Below are 18,590 nucleotides of genomic sequence, written 5' to 3' on the forward strand. Positions count from 1 at the left end.
TTGTTCCAAATATTATGCCCGAAATATCTATACTCTCATCATTAAGATGAATACCTTTTAAGTTACCCATAAACCCAATCTGTTTAGTTTTATCTTTATTGATACATAAACAAAGCATGTTTAAATACCAATTTAATTTTTATAATTTCCTCTTCCATCCATTCCTTATTGTTAGTAACTAAAACTATATCATCTGCATAAGTATTGGAATTATTTGTACTACTCCTGTTATTTTATATCTTGCCATTTTCAATTGTCTATTCTTCTTATTAAAAACCACATTCATAACTAACACAAATGAAATGCTGCTTGTCAGGCATGCCTGTCTTATCCCACACTTTATTTTTATTTCTTCACTTAACCATCCATTTAATATCACTCTCATATTATTATTCTCGTACACCAACATAATTACTTTTATTATTTTATCACTTATATTATATGCTCTTAATATTGCCCATAAACCATCGTATTGTATTCTGTCAAGTGCTTTACTCACATCTCGTAACATAACTTTAGCTTCCACCTTCATATTGATAATATCATCATTGCTTCTCTCAATATGCATAATAAATCTTGACTTCCTTTCCCTTTCTTACTAAAAATGTTATAGTCATGAAATTTATTTACACGATTTCCTATTCTTTTTCCTGTTATTTTCATAAATATAATCTGTATTAGTCAGCAATCTTGGTTTCCAGTTTCTTGTGCCACTTTTTCTCCTTTCTTCTATATAAATGGTATGGCCCCAGTGCATATTTCTTCTTCCACTACTCCTTTTTCTAACCATTCATTTAATACTTCCGCAAAATATACTTTTTTGCCATTCTTTCATGTTATAATGCATATAATACTCCATCATTCCATCCATCCCCATGGCTTTATCCATATTTAACTCTTTAGAATTTCATTAAGCTCTTCTACATTTATAAAGACACCAGTAAAGCAAGAAAACAAACTAGGTGCACATGAAACAGGTCCACCAAAGGGAAAATAAAGGTAAAGCAAGCGATTAGGTTTTTGGTTTTACTCTCTGAAAATAAAATACTCAAATCAATCCGGTGGTGTTGCAGTCACATGACAGTTAAAATCAGGCTCAGTAAATATTACCAGAAGTCTGAAAATTGTACATTTTGAACTCATATCTAGATAAGCCACAATAATATGGAATCAGTAAAAGATAAAGATGAGCGTTGTTGTCTTCTGAATAGAAAACTTCCTCAGATCTGATTCTGTACGTTTAGGAAGCTACAGAGTTTTTGATATCATTTTATGTTTTTTCATGGTGGATATAACTGTCATTATTGAATTGTTTGATATACCTTTATTTTCTTCTTCTGCATTTATATTTTTCTCCCTATTCTTATCTTCCTAACTCAGTTTTTAACTTTCCATTTTTGTCTCTCTTTTGTCTCCTTTTATAAATGTATTATCTATATACTTTACTAATTCAAAATGTTCTTGTGTATTCACACTTTCTCATTCATTATTCTTCAATTCCCTTATTATTCTCTCATTTTCTCTCTCTATCATATTTAAATACGGTGCCACTTCTTTTGTTTTTCATTGTAAAAATACCTTTATGTAGCATTTCCTTAATCTTCTCCTGATTAATTTCATATGTTTTTTTTCTCCTTTTGATAAAACATTTTCTTATTTTTAACACCTCTATAAATACTTCCTGACTCCTCACAGCCTGACATTCCAAAAACATTTTATTTTATATTTTTCTTTAAAACTTGTCCACCAAATCACCCAATCTTCATAGAAAATTCTCATATCTACATGATCCTTCCATATTTGATCACTCTCCCTTCTATCTTCCTCATCTAAGACTTTTTCATTAACTTTCTTAATGACTTTACCTAATCTTATGTATTTTCCTTTTCCTTCACTTTTACCCATATACCTAGATGATCTGAGAAGTCTGTTCCTTTATTCCTTCTTGTACAATTTTCAAACTATCAAATATAAAATAATCAGTTACAGTTTTATCTAATTTCCTTTATAAGTCCAATGTTTGTTATCCCATAAATATAACTTTCCATTTTTTATTTCATGTACCTTCCTAACATAATATCCCTCTTTCTTTCTTTTCTTAAATCACAATTAAAGTCTCCCACTAATATTATTTCCTTATTCACTCCTACATATTTTAGAATTTTTTTAAACATCACCTCCCTTTCTTTCCTTTGTAACATATGCATAAATTGCAATAATTCTATAATAATTCTATACCCTTCTTTTTTCCACCCTAAGTATATCACTGTTATTCTACCTAATTTACTATAGTATAATCTAAAACTTTTACTGTTTAATTTCATAATGCCAATCCCTGGACACGTATCTTTTCTCATATTCCAAATGAAGTTTCCACCCCAAAAGTCTTCCGTTTGTAACCTTTCCTCTTCTGTTAATATTTTCATATCTTCTAATATGATTACATGCATATCAAGTAACGTACACCATTCTAAAACACCTAACCTTCTTTTAATATTCTTTATAATTCTTTATACTATTAACATTTATAGATAAAATTTTCAGCTTCCTGTAAGTTTATTGTCTTCTTCCACATTTACCCTGTACCTTTTTTATTTTCTTTCACAACTACACTTTTAAAATTCCTTTTTCTATGTTTTACCCTTTTCCCTATAGAATTATTTTTCCTCTCACCACTTTCCAGTTTGCATATTCGTCTTCACTTATTTCCTGCACTAATTCTTCCCCTTTGTTATTTCCATTTTTTCATCTACTATTTTTTTTTTTTATTGTTTTCTTGTGTAGCAATCTGTCCTTCATGTGCACGTTCTACAACCCTTTCTATAGTATACACACATTCCTGTATCTGTTCTTGGTCTTTAAATTCTATATGTTCTTCACAATCCACCCAAGCATGTCCCATTTTTTTTCACATCATAAAACATTTCTTATTTTCATACCCCATCTTTCCACAAATAAAACATTTTCATTTGTCACAATTATTTATCAAATGGTCATCCTTTCCACAGAAAAAAAACATGTTTTCAGCTGTCCCCAATATCTAATAAAACCTCTGCCACCTTCTACTTTTATTACACTTGCCATGTGTATAATTATTTCTTTTTCCACTTTCAAAATAACCCCACAATCGCATCCTCAGTCCAGAAACTTCTATCATCATAGAATGTTGTAGTGTCCATAACTTCTTTACTTACAGTCTTAAAGAAGCCTTAAAGGAATATTTAATCAACTTCAGTTTGAAACTGTACAAAAATCCTTTTTGTCTCTCTATTAAATGTTTGTACTACATATGAGTTCCAAGGATTGCAGTCTTTTTTACTCTCAAATTTTTCTAGAAATGTTTCCATATACTGTCCTGTCTCAAATAAAATGTCACAGTATGTCTCTTTATTAATATGTATAAAGGATTTTACCCCTTTAGGTGTACTATCCAAGGCTACAGTCACTGTGTCCCAAACCTTATACCTTTCAAGCTCTTTTTCTTCTTTGCCTCTAAGCCCTACCATGAATTTTGTTCTTGCCATCTCTCTCCCTCTCTCCTTTTTTCCCATTTGTGCATGCAATTTTTTCTTTTCTACAATCTCTTACACCTCCTTATCCTGTATTATATCCATAATTTCACCTCTTGATGCTGCCAGGTTCCCTCTGGCTCAACATTTCTTTTAAGTAGACATCCCACAACTTTCCCAATTGGACGGCTATAATTGTACACTGATTGAGATCTGTTGCCTGCTTCAAACAAACTCTTTTGAAATAGATATTCTGAGTCCTGCAATGGTTCAACCACCTTCACTTCCTAATTTTCTTTCACTTCACGCTTCTCCTCCATGCCTACCAACTTCTCTAAACCTCTGACTGAATGTAATAGGCTACTACAGGAGAATTCAAACTCTGCTGTCTTCTCCAAATCCTCTCCCCTGTCTCATTAATCACTCACTTTTTCTCAACTGTTCATCATCATCATCATCATCATCATCCTTCCTGCTTCTCCGAGCTGCCTATGCACCCTTAATGGAAGCAGGAAGTGTACAAACACACAGTGCCCCCATACATTATGAGTAGGGGAAGTTCCCCCCAATGGCTTTGCCAAATTTCCTTTAGTACTACAAATCCCATTTTGGTCTCTTCTGAAAAGAGCTTAGTAGCCTAGTTAACCCAGTCAACAAAGGATAAATAAAATGAAAATGTGATGTTTTTCCAATTTGATGCTCCCAGTTTGATGTTTTGTACCATAATCTTTTTGTCTTTTATAAGACATTAAAAACCTAAACATAAAATACTAACAAAAAAAATCAAAGTTATACTAGGGAAGAGTTAATTCCCCTTCCCCACTGCTATGCAACCTCCGAGTTGGTATGTGGAGGGTGCAGGGTGGCTTGACCCCCTGAAAAAAAACATTAGTTTTGAATGTGGTTAAATTTTGTGAATTTGGATAAATGTCTCTAATAAATTAAGTTTTGTGCCAATGTAATACATGGGTGCCCATCATGGATAGAGGGGACCCACTCTCTAGATAGGAGACCACATCCTAAGAGCCTAGTGAAGGGGGAGATCTACAAGGTGAGTTTTGTAGGTTTATAGGTCATTACTAAGCATGTAGACAGGAAGGCCACTGAATAGGTTATCCCAGTTTCCCAAATGCTCCAGTGTACAGTCTGGTTAAGTATCTTGTTCAGAGTCACAGGATAAGCTAATGAACCTGATGGAATAAAATCCCGGACTATAGGCAGGAACTCGTCAACAACTCATAACTTTAATCCTTTGACTTTTAGTCTGACAGTAAGTACATTCTCTTTTCAGCTTTAACTCTCAAACACAGAACAAGAAATATGGACAAAGCCATAAATAAAAGGGGGACAAAGGCCCCAAAATAGGGACATTTTTTAAATATTGCTCTTACAAACTGAGAAAGTAGATAAAATAGCAGGTTTTGAATTAGCTGGTGCAGCGATTAGTGTTGTTGCCTCACAGCAAAAGTTTCTCCCGTTCAATTCTCAGCTTGAGCACCTTCTGTGTGGAGTCTGCATTTTCTCCACACAGTCGAGTTAAAGACATGCAGGTAGGTGCGTGCATGAATGGGTGTGTCTTCTTTGAAGGTTGGGGTCGGGCTGAAAACTCGGCACCGTAAGAAATCTACTGCCAAATCATTAGTGGACTGGAGTTCCACTGTGGTGACCCCTAACAAGCCGAAAGACAATGTATTTATTTTTGAATTAGCATGTGAAGTTTGGAACTTAAATGTCTGTCATTATTTTCTGACTTTAATCATCAATGATTCAACAGTGACTTGCTAGAAAACTGCAATTTTATGAAAAATGGACCAAAAATATGAGGCAAAAATCTGTATATTCTGCAAAAATCTGTACAGTTGAGAGATATGCTCTGAGCCAGAGCTGAGTCAGTAAACTAAGGATGCCTCAAAAAATAATACAGTCTTCTGTCCTACCAGCTCAGTTAACAAAGGAATAATAAAATAAAAGTGGCAACTAAGGGAGAACCACAGAGAAAATATGGGGCTTCAAAGTGGAAGGCTAGTGAAAAAATAAAAACCTGTGGAACAAGTTGAGAAGAAGACAGAGAATAATAGAGTCTTAGAGAGGCATGCGGCTTCAAAGGGAAGGGAAGCTTGGGAAATGTTCATTGGGTGTTAGAACTGCCTTTTCTAAAGGGAGGACGGGACTTAGAGGACCTGTAGCTGTCATGCCTAGTGAAGAAGAAGACCCTCTACTTCTTAGGATCTGGGGAAAGAGGTGGAACCCACTCTTTCTGACTTCCATGTTGGCCGAGTGGGTTTTAAATGGGCCCATTAGGAATACAAAATCCTAACCTATACAAAAGAAAATATTTTCCCCTTTTTCAGCTACAGAATGACCTCTTGTATGGGGTGCTAATGAGAGTGGAGAAGCCATTCAATAACTGCTAGTACTTAAGCCATTTCAATAAATAATTATAAAAATGGCTCATAGCCATGTTTTGGGGGTCATTTATGAATGGACAAAGGCAAACCCCTAAGCACTTGTTTTGAGCTTTGTCATTTGTTCATTACTTATTCTTTTGGCCAAAGTGAAATTCAGTTCTGTTAATATAAACTACCTGTTTTGGTAGAAACCAGGTCTAGTTACTGCCTAAAATATCACTGTCTACATCCGTCTATATATATAAGAAACAGAAAAATTGGATTTTTTTGCACAAGAGATATGCATGGAATATCTACTATTATGTTAAGTAACAATTCTAGTTACACAGCAAAGTTTGTAGCTACAGTTAGACAGAAGAGGTTATCACACAGTGTAATATAGCATTGCAAATTCAGATTATTATAGTCAAATCCAGTCTATGAGGGATAAAGGCAAGTAATGGAACAATAATTAATAAGAAGAATTAATGCTGATGTTTGTGACATTACATGAAAAGCAGATATGGGGACAAGTGACAGGAAATAAGCACTAACATGAGGGAAGACCTGTCTAGGGTTCAGGTGTATGTTTCTTGTGGCAAAGAAGGCTATTCCTTAACTTTGATTTCAGAACTATAAATGTGTTTCAGTCATGAAAAGTTTTGGTCTGGTTACAGCTAAAAAGTTTGGTGAACTTGAAAGAAATATATTGCATAGTTACTAGTAGTAAGAATCAGACTGTTAAGAAATGGAAGGCATGAATCCATCTTAATGAAGTTAATGTAGGAGGCAACATAACAAGACTTGGGCTTTGAGAGAGATAAACAGCACATTTATTTGATCTGGAATTAAGCCGTGGTGGTCACACTACAGAAGTAGAAGTATAAATATGCTAGTACGGGTTTGGGGGGTTTATACCTAAGAGGGTTGCCAGCGGTAAGGAAGGCTTTAGGCTATATGGTAATGTGGCAACATGAAGTTTTAGAAATATATTTCTGGATTCTAGTTTTAGAAGGGCAGCTTATATATTGCTTATAGCAGCTGCAGCTTGGACTGAGGGTGGAAATTAAACTTTTCCATAATCTCGTTTGTATTACAAAATAGCTCTAAACAGCTGTCACTGCCCTCTGTAACCAAGCAGATGTGAGATATATGCCTACCTCGATAATGTGTAAATGAAAACAGAATAAACACAAAGGCAGCAGTGAAAAAAAATATTTAGGCCCTGTTTAAATAACTTTCATCATAAACCAGGCTTAATTTAAAAAATGAAAGAGGAATAATGTGATCAGTCATATATTATTGCAAAAAGAGCAGAATAAGGTAGATGTCTGCTATTTTAAGATGGCACACATATACAGGAAAGATAATTTACCTAATTTTTCTTGCAAATCTGGTTAAGTATCTTAGAGGGTATGTGCACACAGGGCAGGTGGTAGCCATTTTGGTAGTTAGACACTGGCATTCTGGCTAAAAGGTTATATCAGCATGGTAGAATTGTTGCATGGTGCAACTTAATAATGGAATTTATCTACTTACCATAAGTATTTACATGCATATATTAAAAAAGTCTGTTTAGGTGGTACAGTAGTACTGCAAATACAACCAAAACAGGAATTATCTCAAGCTTATAAAACCTCCAACCGAGGGACAAAAAGTGACTGGAAAACATTATACATTTAGATAAATAGTTAATTGTAAAAAGTGACTGGAAAACGTTATACATTTAGATAAATAGTTAATTGTAAAAAGTGACTTGAAAACGTTATACATTTAGATAAATAGTCAATTGTAAAAAGTGACTGGAAAACGTTATACATTTAGATAAATAGTTAATTGTAAAAAGTGACTGGAAAACATTATACATTTAGATAAATAGTTAATTGTAAAAAGTGACTGGAAAACATTATACATTTAGATAAATAGTTAATTGTAAAAAGTGACTGGAAAACATTATACATTTAGATAAATAGTTAATTGTAAAAAGTGACTGGAAAACATTATACATTTAGATAAATAGTTGTAAAAAGTGACTGGGAAACATTATACATTTAGATAAATAGTTAATTGTAAAAAGTGACTGGGAAACATTATACATTTAGATAAATAGTTAATTGTAAAAAGTGACTGGGAAACATTATACATTTAGATAAATAGTTAATTGTAAAAAGTGACTGGGAAACATTATACATTTAGATAAATAGTTAATTGTAAAAAGTGACTGGAAAATGTTATACATTTAGATAAATAGTTAATTGTAAAAAGTGACTTGAAAACTTTATACATTTAGATAAATAGTTAATTGTAAAAAGTGACTGGAAAACGTTATACATTTAGATAAATAGTTAATTGTAAAAAGTGACTGGAAAACGTTATACATTAAGATAAATAGTTAATTGTAAAAAGTGACTGGAAAACATTATACATTTAGATAAATAGTTGTAAAAAGTGACTGGGAAACATTATACATTTAGATAAATAGTTAATTGTAAAAAGTGACTGGGAAACATTATACATTTAGATAAATAGTTAATTGTAAAAAGTGACTGGGAAACATTATACATTTAGATAAATAGTTAATTGTAAAAAGTGACTGGAAAACGTTATACATTTAGATAAATAGTTAATTGTAAAAAGTGACTTGAAAACGTTATACATTTAGATAAATAGTTAATTGTAAAAAGTGACTGGAAAACGTTATACATTTAGATAAATAGTTAATTGTAAAAAGTGACTGGAAAACGTTATACATTAAGATAAATAGTTAATTGTAAAAAGTGACTGGAAAACGTTATACATTTAGATAAATAGTTAATTGTAAAAAGTGACTGGAAAACATTATACATTTAGATAAATAGTTAATTGTAACTTCATTTTTTTGGCTTTCATTTTCTATGTTCCAGTATTACATCTACATTTCATACCTGTACTGAATTCCATCTTTTTTCACTTTGTTTAGCATCCATTTCCAGTTTCGTTAAAATGATTTTGTTGTTCCTTCGCTTAAAGTGGACTTTAGATGTATCCTTATTACATCACTTTAGTCGTTTTTAATAATTCAGGTCATTAAAACAGCTTCTGTTTTCACAAGTAGAGTTTAGTCTAGTGAAACAACTTCCTCACTGGACAGTTGTCTGAATATGAAGTTTCTTTCCTTTCCACAGTGCCTCCTGATAACCTTTCTTCCTAATAAAGTAAACAACCTGTTTAGAATTTCACTGAACGGTAGTCATACTTTCATTTGTTTCTGTTAATTATGCCTTTTTTCAGATTTAGCTTGGATAAAGGCGGAAATTGATTTTTTTCTTGAAGGGTTTTGCTTGTTTCCCTTTTTCCTGGCTTATTTTATTTTATTTATTTATTTATGTATGTATATATTTATTTATTTACAAATTTCAACTTTTTAATTTTTCTATTTTTCTTTGTAATGAGCTCTCATTGGCAACCTGGAGTACACAAGGGAAAAAGACATAAATTGACAAAGTCCCTCTATTTAATGCATGTTCTATCAGTGTAAAACTCTGTCCCCAAAATGTGCCGAGTCCCATTTTTGTGAATTATTTTCTTCCTCCACAAATCCCTTTCCTACATGAGACATTCTTCAGTGGTATGACCTCACATATTTTACAGGCACTGCCATCTTCCACCTCCTGGTATATTCGTTTTATAAAATAAAAATATATAGTTAAAAGCAGAGACGGATCCAGCACTAAAAGAACTATACAGTCTCCAATACCTTGCTGGTTTGGGGGGGGGGGGCACAACATTTACTTTTTAATTTAAAAAAATTAGATATCTTCTTTAAGAATGCCCTTTGCTTGCAATGCAGATTTATGTTTGCTTGTGGAATTTAAACACGCAAGATGTTCCTACTGCCTTTGCCTTCTGTCCATGAAATAAAGCACGGACAAACCAAATATTTCACTGGAGCGATATGTCTGTGTGTGAGTAAAATGTCCTAGTTTGGGAATGGATGTATTCAAAGTGCAGCTGTTTGTTTAGCAAATGGTCATCATTGTTTGTGCTATAGAATTTGAAAGCAATATTAGCAGCATACTTGTTTTTGATGTAGAAGGCTGTGGGTTCTACTCCCACACCATATAGATGGATTACTGATGCTGTGTTGTACTTTAAGGGGGGGGGGGAGCTTCACTGCTGAGTGTCCTCCTTTGGATGAGATGCCTACTGACTCTGAACCTGTTGTCAGTTTGCCATCTATTCCCTATTGCAGTTTTACCAGCTTACCAATATAATCTTTTTTTTTTCTTCAAATGTTATCATAAACAGTTTATTCTTCATGGGCAACATACATTGAATTTGTAGATGAAACACTAAAATATGCAATTGTTTGTTAGCAGCAACCTCTCCATTAGTTACAGATCTCTTTAATGTTGAATTATTCAGATGACTTTTACTTCTGCAGAGATTGTATATATTCACTATTATTGGTGAATTTTAATGACAGAAGTTTGGGTGGCCTTTTATGTTTGAAATGTTCTGAAATGAGCAGTATTGTCATTATTGATTCATACTTTTATTTCATTGCTTACTGGACAAATGTAAAAAAAATTGCAACTTTTAAAACACACTGTAACAAGTGGTGCTGTATTATACAAGGAATATAATTTAATACAATCAGGAAGGTGAATTAATGAACACATGCATGTATACATGGTCCCAAAAAAATGTGTGCAAAGGAAAAACAGCCCAAAGAAATATCAATCCTCCTCTCGCCAAATGCATTTTCTTGGAACGTGAACATGGATTTCAATGCCATTTAATGAATGTGAGTTTCAAGGGCAGAGAAGTTTACTGTTAATGCTAAGTCTGTTTTCATTGTTCTGTTTAGCAAATGGCTGTCAGAGTTTATGCTATAAAATTTGAAATAAAAGTTTTAAATTAAATCTAAACATCTGTAATCACTGTAGAAGGTTTGAACATTATTTATGGTAACTAGGGAGGTATAGCCAAGTAACAGGACACTGGAATGGCTTGCGGGGGCTGCTATGTATGGGTGTGCCCCAATCCATTGCTCTGCTTAGGGCCCCATTTTAACATGATCCAACTCTGCTTAAAAGTACAAGATCATTTGGTCCTGCTGACCTGACAAGGTCTATGGTGAGTAGGAATTTGTTACCCAGCCTTATCCTAACATGTGCAAGGCTTATCTATCAGACCTGCCAAATCTTTATTTTAATCTACATAAGTTTCTGCATTGTGTGGAAATATGCATCCATTTTCTACTTATGACTCCCATTATCTTTAGCACACTAGACTGCACATGGGGAATGTGTTAGGAAATTTCTTTGGTATATAGAGAAATTAATGCAAGTACTGGTCGACAGTCTGACTTGGAATCTGCAACTTTCACTTTGTGGGTTCTGTCTGTGATCCAATTTGCAACCCCACCTAGTGATGTAAGGACTTATGCCTAGTTTGGTGAGCTTATCAATGATGCCTGACTGGGGAATGGTATCAAAGGTCTTGGCCAGGTCAAGGTAGGCTGTATGCACTGCCTTACCCTCATCCACAGCATTAGTGACTACCTCAAAGAAGTCAACCAGGTTCAGCAGGCAGGATCTCACTTTTATAAAAGCCAAACTGTGTGGGGTCAAGAGTTTCGAGATTTCCTATATCTTTGTTAAGCAGGTCCATGATGATGCGCTCCATAGCTTTGCATACCAGACTCGTCAGGCTATTGGAGTGATAGTTCCCAGGGTCTGTAGTTGCTCCCCCTTTATGGAGCTGGATGACTGTAGCAATGCGCCATTCATTACGGACATAGCCTGAGGTAAGGCTGTGATTGAACAGGGCACACAGATGTGGTGCCAGTTCGTTTTGTAGCTCATATAGGACTCAGCCAGGGATATTATCAGGTCCCATGGATGCTGTATTCTTGGCTTTCGACAATGCTTTTACCTGGACCACAGAAATGGTGGGTACCAGGCTTTCTTCTGGTATTGTGGTAGAGCCCTTGGGGGGGATAGAGGGGTAAAGTTGGCACTGAATCTGTCGGCCAGTATGTTGGCTATATCTGTTGGCTCAGTATAGGAGGTGCCATTGTGCAATAACTCAGAGCAAATCTTGGTATTGCCTTGGAGGTTTTTGATATAGCTATAGAAGGCTTTGTGGTTGTTTTTGGTGTAAGCTGCAATTCTGACACCAAAAACAACCACAAAGCCTCAATTTCTAAAAATGCACTACCAGCCTAATGTACCGAAATCTAGCTTATTCTCTTTACAAAATTCCTTCTGTTAAATGACTTTTCCTTCCCAAAAACAAATGGGTTTATGTCAGTATCTGTTTAGAGAACCCTGGCCTCCCATGTCCATAAGCAGGATGATGGCAAGATGAAGACAGTTCTGTGTAACAGCATCCAACCTTAGTTTTGGTGTTGCTTCTGACATTAGGAGAATTCAGACTACTGCCTCCATCATAATATGCTGGAAGGCTGTGGAATATTTTTGAATAAAGGCCCGAAAAGCCCTGCTACTTTGTTCAAACTATGTTGTTTTTTTCATCCTGTTGTATAGCCCTGCCTATTAAGCCTGCTGAAGTAGCAGCAGTGTAATAACCCTGTATCAGGGTATTCTAATCCTGTGTGCTGCCAGGGAAGCATCTGTGTCTTCCATGAGACTCTGTGTCTTCTACATTCCCAGATAAAATCTTCTGTTTTTTCAGTAAGTTTTTTAAACCTCCTAAGAGAATGCTGAGTATTACTTGTGAAATATACAGAATATAGAATTCCATAAATAACTGGACCATCTGAATCCATTGCAGAGTATCAAGGAGCATATCCCTCTGTCAGGACACACTGTTCTTATAAGTACATGTAATTTGGTCATATCCAGCTTGTACTGCCAGAGATCCATCTGCAGCTGTATCAACACCTAAATACTTAATTCAGTCTGGGAGCTTCAAATAGGTAAATCTCAGTTGCAGACAGTCCAGCTCCTCATACCCTCTTCTGCATTGTTTACCTTAAATGGTTTGCATTTTTAAGAATTACTGAGAACTAACACAACAACAGCCATAATTTATTTATTAGAAACTCTTCTTGGCTATATAGTTGTTTTAGTGTTTTTTCTTTTTTATAAACTGTACATTTAAATTGCAATGATTTATGACATCAACTTTAAATAGTATGATCTATGCTGTCATATTCATTCTTCCTTGACCTGTGGGATTCAGATTCGATCTCAGATTCAACTCTTCCACTTTCAAAAGCTTAGGCTCCGAAGCTCAAGCTCCTCCCCTACCCATAATGCCTCATTCTCCCCGATTACCTCAGATTCCATTTGCCGGTCTTAAAAAAAGCATTGCGGTCTGCTGACTCAAGCTCCTTTGCAGATTTGCAGCTAAGTCCAATCATTTTTTGCAGACTTTTCCCTACTACTACTATTTTTTTCCTTATCTACTACTCCTTGCTTCTTTAACAAAAAAAAAAAAAAGTTTTTCTTGTGTTAAATTAGCATCCACTGGTGTTCTCTTTGGCAGGAATTGTTTTTCCCTTTTCTTCACTTCTGTCTACCTTTTCTATAGAATGTCAGATAAGGCTTTAGGATTTAAAAAGGGCACTTCCTGTGGTCACAAGATTCCCTTGTCTCGTCCCTGCTCACCTCAAAGTCTCCTGCTCCATTTGCAAGGGGTTTCAGCCTAGAGAATTGGCCCACATGAAAAATTAACTTATTTTGAAGGGTCTTCTACCTCCTTTGGCCCCTTCTGCAAGGTTCTTCTACATCAGGGGCTCAACCCCCCCTCTAAGAAGCATAAGGAAGACAGGGAATGCAGAAAATGTTCCCCGAGAAAGTCTGCTGCTTCTTCTTCAAGGGTCTAGAGCATTGGATTCCAAACCCTCGGATCTGAGAAAGCCCACTAAGTCATCCCCTTGGCTCCAAGCTCCCCTGCCTTTGGACCCTCCTTCTCCTACCATAGGCGCTCCCTTAAAGAGTGATCTCCTAAGACTATCCAGGTCACCTTCTACACCATCATGTCAGGTCCTCCCACAGCCTTTCTGAATCAGAAGTGGACAGACTGATGAGGCAGTTCTTTCAGATGCAGATCCAGATCCAGATGGGGTCTTACCAGCCCCATCCCCTACCGAGTCTGTGGGCAGGCAGTTACCTTTTAGACCTTCAGCTCCTTCTCTGATCCAGTTTCCTGCTTCGGAGCCCTCGGATCTGAATGCCGTAAGAGACAAGGTGTTGACGTCAATAATGATTCTCTCTTTGACTACAGAAGCTTCCCTGACTTGCTGGGCCCCAACTGTGTCAGGAAAGAGCAGCGCTTGCAGCCGAAGCCTTGACGTCAGCTCTGAGGGGTTGACCTCAACTCCAAAGTTATCAGAGCTGTCGTTTCCCCTTGGAGTGTTGGCATTCAACAGCTTGGTGCCAACTTTCCTCTTGGAGTGGAGGGCTGGGGGGGGTGCTCAGGCATCCTCTGTCTGAGTAGTTTTGGTTGTGGTAAGATAGTCTTCGGGATCTCTGACCCCTTTTTCTTTTAAGGTGGTGGAGAGGATTCTCTCCATGCTTAGGAGATCCTCGGCTCCCACTCTTTCAAATCCACTTCTCACTCCCATGGACACTGTTTCTGAGACCTCACCACTGCCCCCTTCAAGTACTTCCACCTTTGGAAACCCAGATCTCTCCCAGTGTCTCCCTGGAACATCCCCCTAAGAAGACTTCCTGGAAGAGAAGGTGCAAAATGAAGCATCTGGATTCCCCAGAGGAATCCATCACAGAAGACACTGATTACAAGGAAGGGAAATGGTACCCCAGATCTCCACCTGAGGATGTTTCCTTCAGAGGCATCTTAGAAATCCTACACCAAAGAGGTGCATGGTATTTCCCAAACCCTACTCCTGAGGAAATGGTGTTCTAGGAGGCTTTCGAGTCTAGCCTGCCTACATCTTGGGTGTCCCCCCGCTGATGCACTTATCGACCTGGTATCACACAAGACATGGAAGGACCCCGGACACTGTAGAACCTCTCCCTAAGTGTGCAGACAAAATCCTTAGCACTCCCTCTGACTTACCCCATTGGAATAAAGGAATCCCAGAAGATGCCATGGTTGTTGTGGCAGCCACCAAGAAGGAGCTAGTCCAAAAATGCTCGACTGTCCATACCCCTAACAGGGAGTCTAGGGCCATGGACAGATTTGCCAAGAGAGTTTACACCTCATCTACCTTTACCTTATGAGCCTTAAACTATCTTTCCCATTTTACTAGACTACAGAGAGATTTAATGAAAGAACTCTCTAGCTCAGTTCCAGAGTCCATGCCTGACGAGGAGAAGTCTTTCTCCTCCAGACTGTCCACTCTACAGTCATTTTCCAATTCGGCCATGTGGGTAGTCTCCCATGCAGCAGAGTGTACCTCAAGGGCCACCAGTTCAGGCATTGCCATTGGGTACCATACCTGGATGTGGCAGTCTGACTTTGCAGAACCTTTCATGGTGTCTTTCATCAGTGCCCCTTTTGACAGATCATCTTTATTTGGACTCCGTGTTGGAGAGACACTCTCCCATAGTGAGAAAGATGGAAAGACCCTGTCTGCCATCGAAATTCATTTTTCTACCCCCCCCCCCCAAAGATCCTTTTCCAGGAATAAGCAGGTGGGGGAATTGCGGTTCAAGAAATCTCAGGGTCCTTTTCAGGAATCTTGGGGAGAATATTCCCCCAGAGGCAGAGGGAGAAACAGTTACAATGGTAGATGCTGCCCACACAGCAGAAGGGATCGGCAAAATCAAGGGTCTCAAGATTCCTTCACGGACATGCCCTTCCAGCACTCCTGAATGGTTGCCTGCCTGTCCTTCTTTGGAGGTAGTTGAGAGGGAACTTATCCTTGCACCCAGGAGCCTAGCTAGCCATCACAAGTGATCTGTGGGTGCAAAGGATTATTCATAGAGGAGACTCCATTCCCTTTTCAAAGCTCCCCAAACCAAAGAGTTCCATCCAGTCAGAGAGAGGCAGCAGAGTTGGAGATCTCAAAGCTGCTCCAAAAAAGAGTCATCCAAAAGGTCCCTCTAGATCAACTTGAATCAGGCATTTATTCGAGATTCTTTTTAGCACCAAAAAAGACAGGGGACCTCAGCCCATATTCGATCTGACATCCCTGAACAAGTCAGTAAAATACTCAAAGTTCAGGATTTTCATGGTCCAGTTCATTCTATCTCTTTTAAAAATAGATGGCTAGATGTACTCAGTGGACCTGAAGGATGCATACCACCATATCAAGATGGACAGACACTCCAGAAGGTATCTACAATTCAGGCTGGGAGCCAGTCATTTTCAATTCAGAGTGCTTCCCTTTGTTTTCACCACAGCCCCAGGGTCTTCACCAAATGCATGGCGGTAGTTGAAGCTCATCTAAGATTGCAAGGATTCCACTTATTTCGGTAAGGAGATGAATGGCTCCTAACTGCCCCAGCCAGGCATCTACTCATCTGAGCCAGAGACAATCTGCTACAACTAGCTCCTACTTTGGGGATAACCATCAACATGCAAAAATCTCAGCTACAGCCAGTTGAGAATATAGACTTTATAGGGGCATGTTTGGATACAACCAAAACCTTGGCCTTCCTTCCTCCAGACAGGATTTTGAGCCTAAGACTAAGTATCAGTCAGATGTTGGCAATTAGAGTTCCAACAGCAAAACTAGTACTCAGGGCCCTAGGCTCCAGGGTACCATCATTGTTACCAACAGCACATCTACATATGAGAATTCTACAATGGTCATTAGCAGTCCAGTGGTCATTACATCAATACCCCCTCAGCTATCCAATCAAACTATCATGAGTGTGCAAAGATTTTCTCCTCTGGTGGCTTTACTCCTCAGAAATTCTTCAAGGATGCCCCTTTGTTCTCACCCCCCCCCCAAACAACACACTGACCATGGATGTCTCCCATGTCAGGGGGGAGAGAGTTCCTGGGTCAGACAGTCCAAGGCATGTGGAGTCCGCAGGAGACCAACCTGCATATCAACAATACCCTGGAGATGAGAGTGTCCCTTTTAGCATTGCAGGTACTTCACAGCTTTCTTCCTCTAGGGACTATTGTGATACAGACAGACAATATTTCAGTAGTATGGTACATCAACAAACAAGGAGGAACTAGAGCCTATTCCTTGTGCTGAGAAACAATGAGAGTGTGGCAGTGGGCGATCTCTACCAACCACTTTCTGATCACAATGCACATTTCAGGGGAGTGCAACATTCTACTGGACAGGATCAGGAGAGTCTTACTGATGCCTCGCGAGTGGTCTATGAATCAGTCAGTGGTGAACATGATCTTCCACAAATGGGGTCAACCTTGCTGTGATCTTTTCGCATCTCCCCACAACAACAAATGTAGCAGGTTCCTCACTATGATTCTCCCTCAGGTACAGTCACCCAGACATGCTCTAGTCTATGCTTGGCCTCTCTGATTACTTTATGCCTTTCTGCCTCTGCCCTTGATCCCCAAATTTCTTCAGAAAGCATCCAGGTTGAAGAGCAAGGTGATTCTCATTGCCCCTGTTTGGCCTCAGCAAATCTGGGTCACCTTCCTTTGGTCTCATCTGATTTGCTCTCTGTAAATGCTTGAACCATGTCCAGATCTGTTGTCCCACCCATCAGGCCAAATTCACCCAGATCTCCCAGGCCTGAAACTAACCACATTGGAACTTATGTACTTACCATAACTTTCCATCTGGATTGCCTATTTCCATTTCTTTCTCAAACTTCCTACCCCCCCTTCCCCCTTTCCATCTAGTGAATGACCTGACATTTGTACTTATGGGAACCTCTGTTCCTTGTTGAGCTCCTGATCTTTCTCTACTCTTTTTGGTATCTTTTTTTTCAAAATGTACATATATTTTTGTATATAATGGTATACTTTGTTAATATGTTAGCAGCAAACTCGATCTGAGACAATTGGGGGGAATGAGGCACTATGGATAGGGGAGGAGCTCAAGCTTCATAGCCTAAGCTTTTGAAAGTGGCCGAGTCAGACCTGAACTCAGATCCACAACCTACATGTTGAGGGAAGAATGAAAATGGACAACACAGATGGAATGTTATGGTATTCTTTTGTGAGGTAATTTACCCAGGCCATGGCTGTAAAAGGTCAGTCAGTACATTACCTTGTTAACAATTTTAATTAAATAAATAAGCTAACTAGGGGCAATGTCTTAGGTTCATTGAGCATGTAACTCAAAACTTCCCTGAATTATTGAATTGTTTCTCTCTCTGGGAAGTATTTCTAACACAAGTATAACCTAGGCCATCAATTGCTCTATGATTTGCTAGGGGGATCTAAATACAAAGAAAAAGATAGGGGGGATAAAGGCAACCTGATCTTGTCCCTCTACTTTTTTTGAAAGGGATGTGAAAGGAGGGTATCGTAACTTATAGAATGATGCCTAGATACTAAGACAAGATAATTGGCTTTAACAATTCACTAAGTAGTCAGTGTCATTCTAAGGGGATCCTGTATGTGTCAGCCTGGGATGTGGTGATAGATAAGGCTTCCTCTTTTGCCACAGGTGGCTTACATCTCTCATAGTGGGGGGTTTACTATACTGGCTAACCTCCATTGATCCCTATAGTGCCTTTTTTAGTATTGTTGGACATTGTTACATAGCAAACTTAAACTCCAACTGAGACAACAATGTGGTGGCACTACTCAGTGCTAGGTGTTTAACTAGAAAGGTGCTTGA

The 18,590-nt window shown here is 37.8% G+C and overlaps 1 protein-coding gene across 1 annotated transcript in view; it reads left to right on the forward strand.

Annotated features, from left to right (window-relative positions):
- The window catches only part of LOC122817653 (disintegrin and metalloproteinase domain-containing protein 10-like), a 1,242,151-nt gene that overhangs the window by 137,800 nt on the left and 1,085,761 nt on the right, over positions 1-18,590 (forward strand). The gene's annotated exons all lie outside the window — the stretch shown is intronic.

Source organism: Protopterus annectens, chromosome 13.part0 (genome assembly GCF_019279795.1).
Source record: "Protopterus annectens isolate FY-2018-M chromosome 13.part0, PAN1.0, whole genome shotgun sequence".
In the NCBI taxonomy this organism is placed as follows: domain Eukaryota; kingdom Metazoa; phylum Chordata; order Ceratodontiformes; family Protopteridae; genus Protopterus; species Protopterus annectens.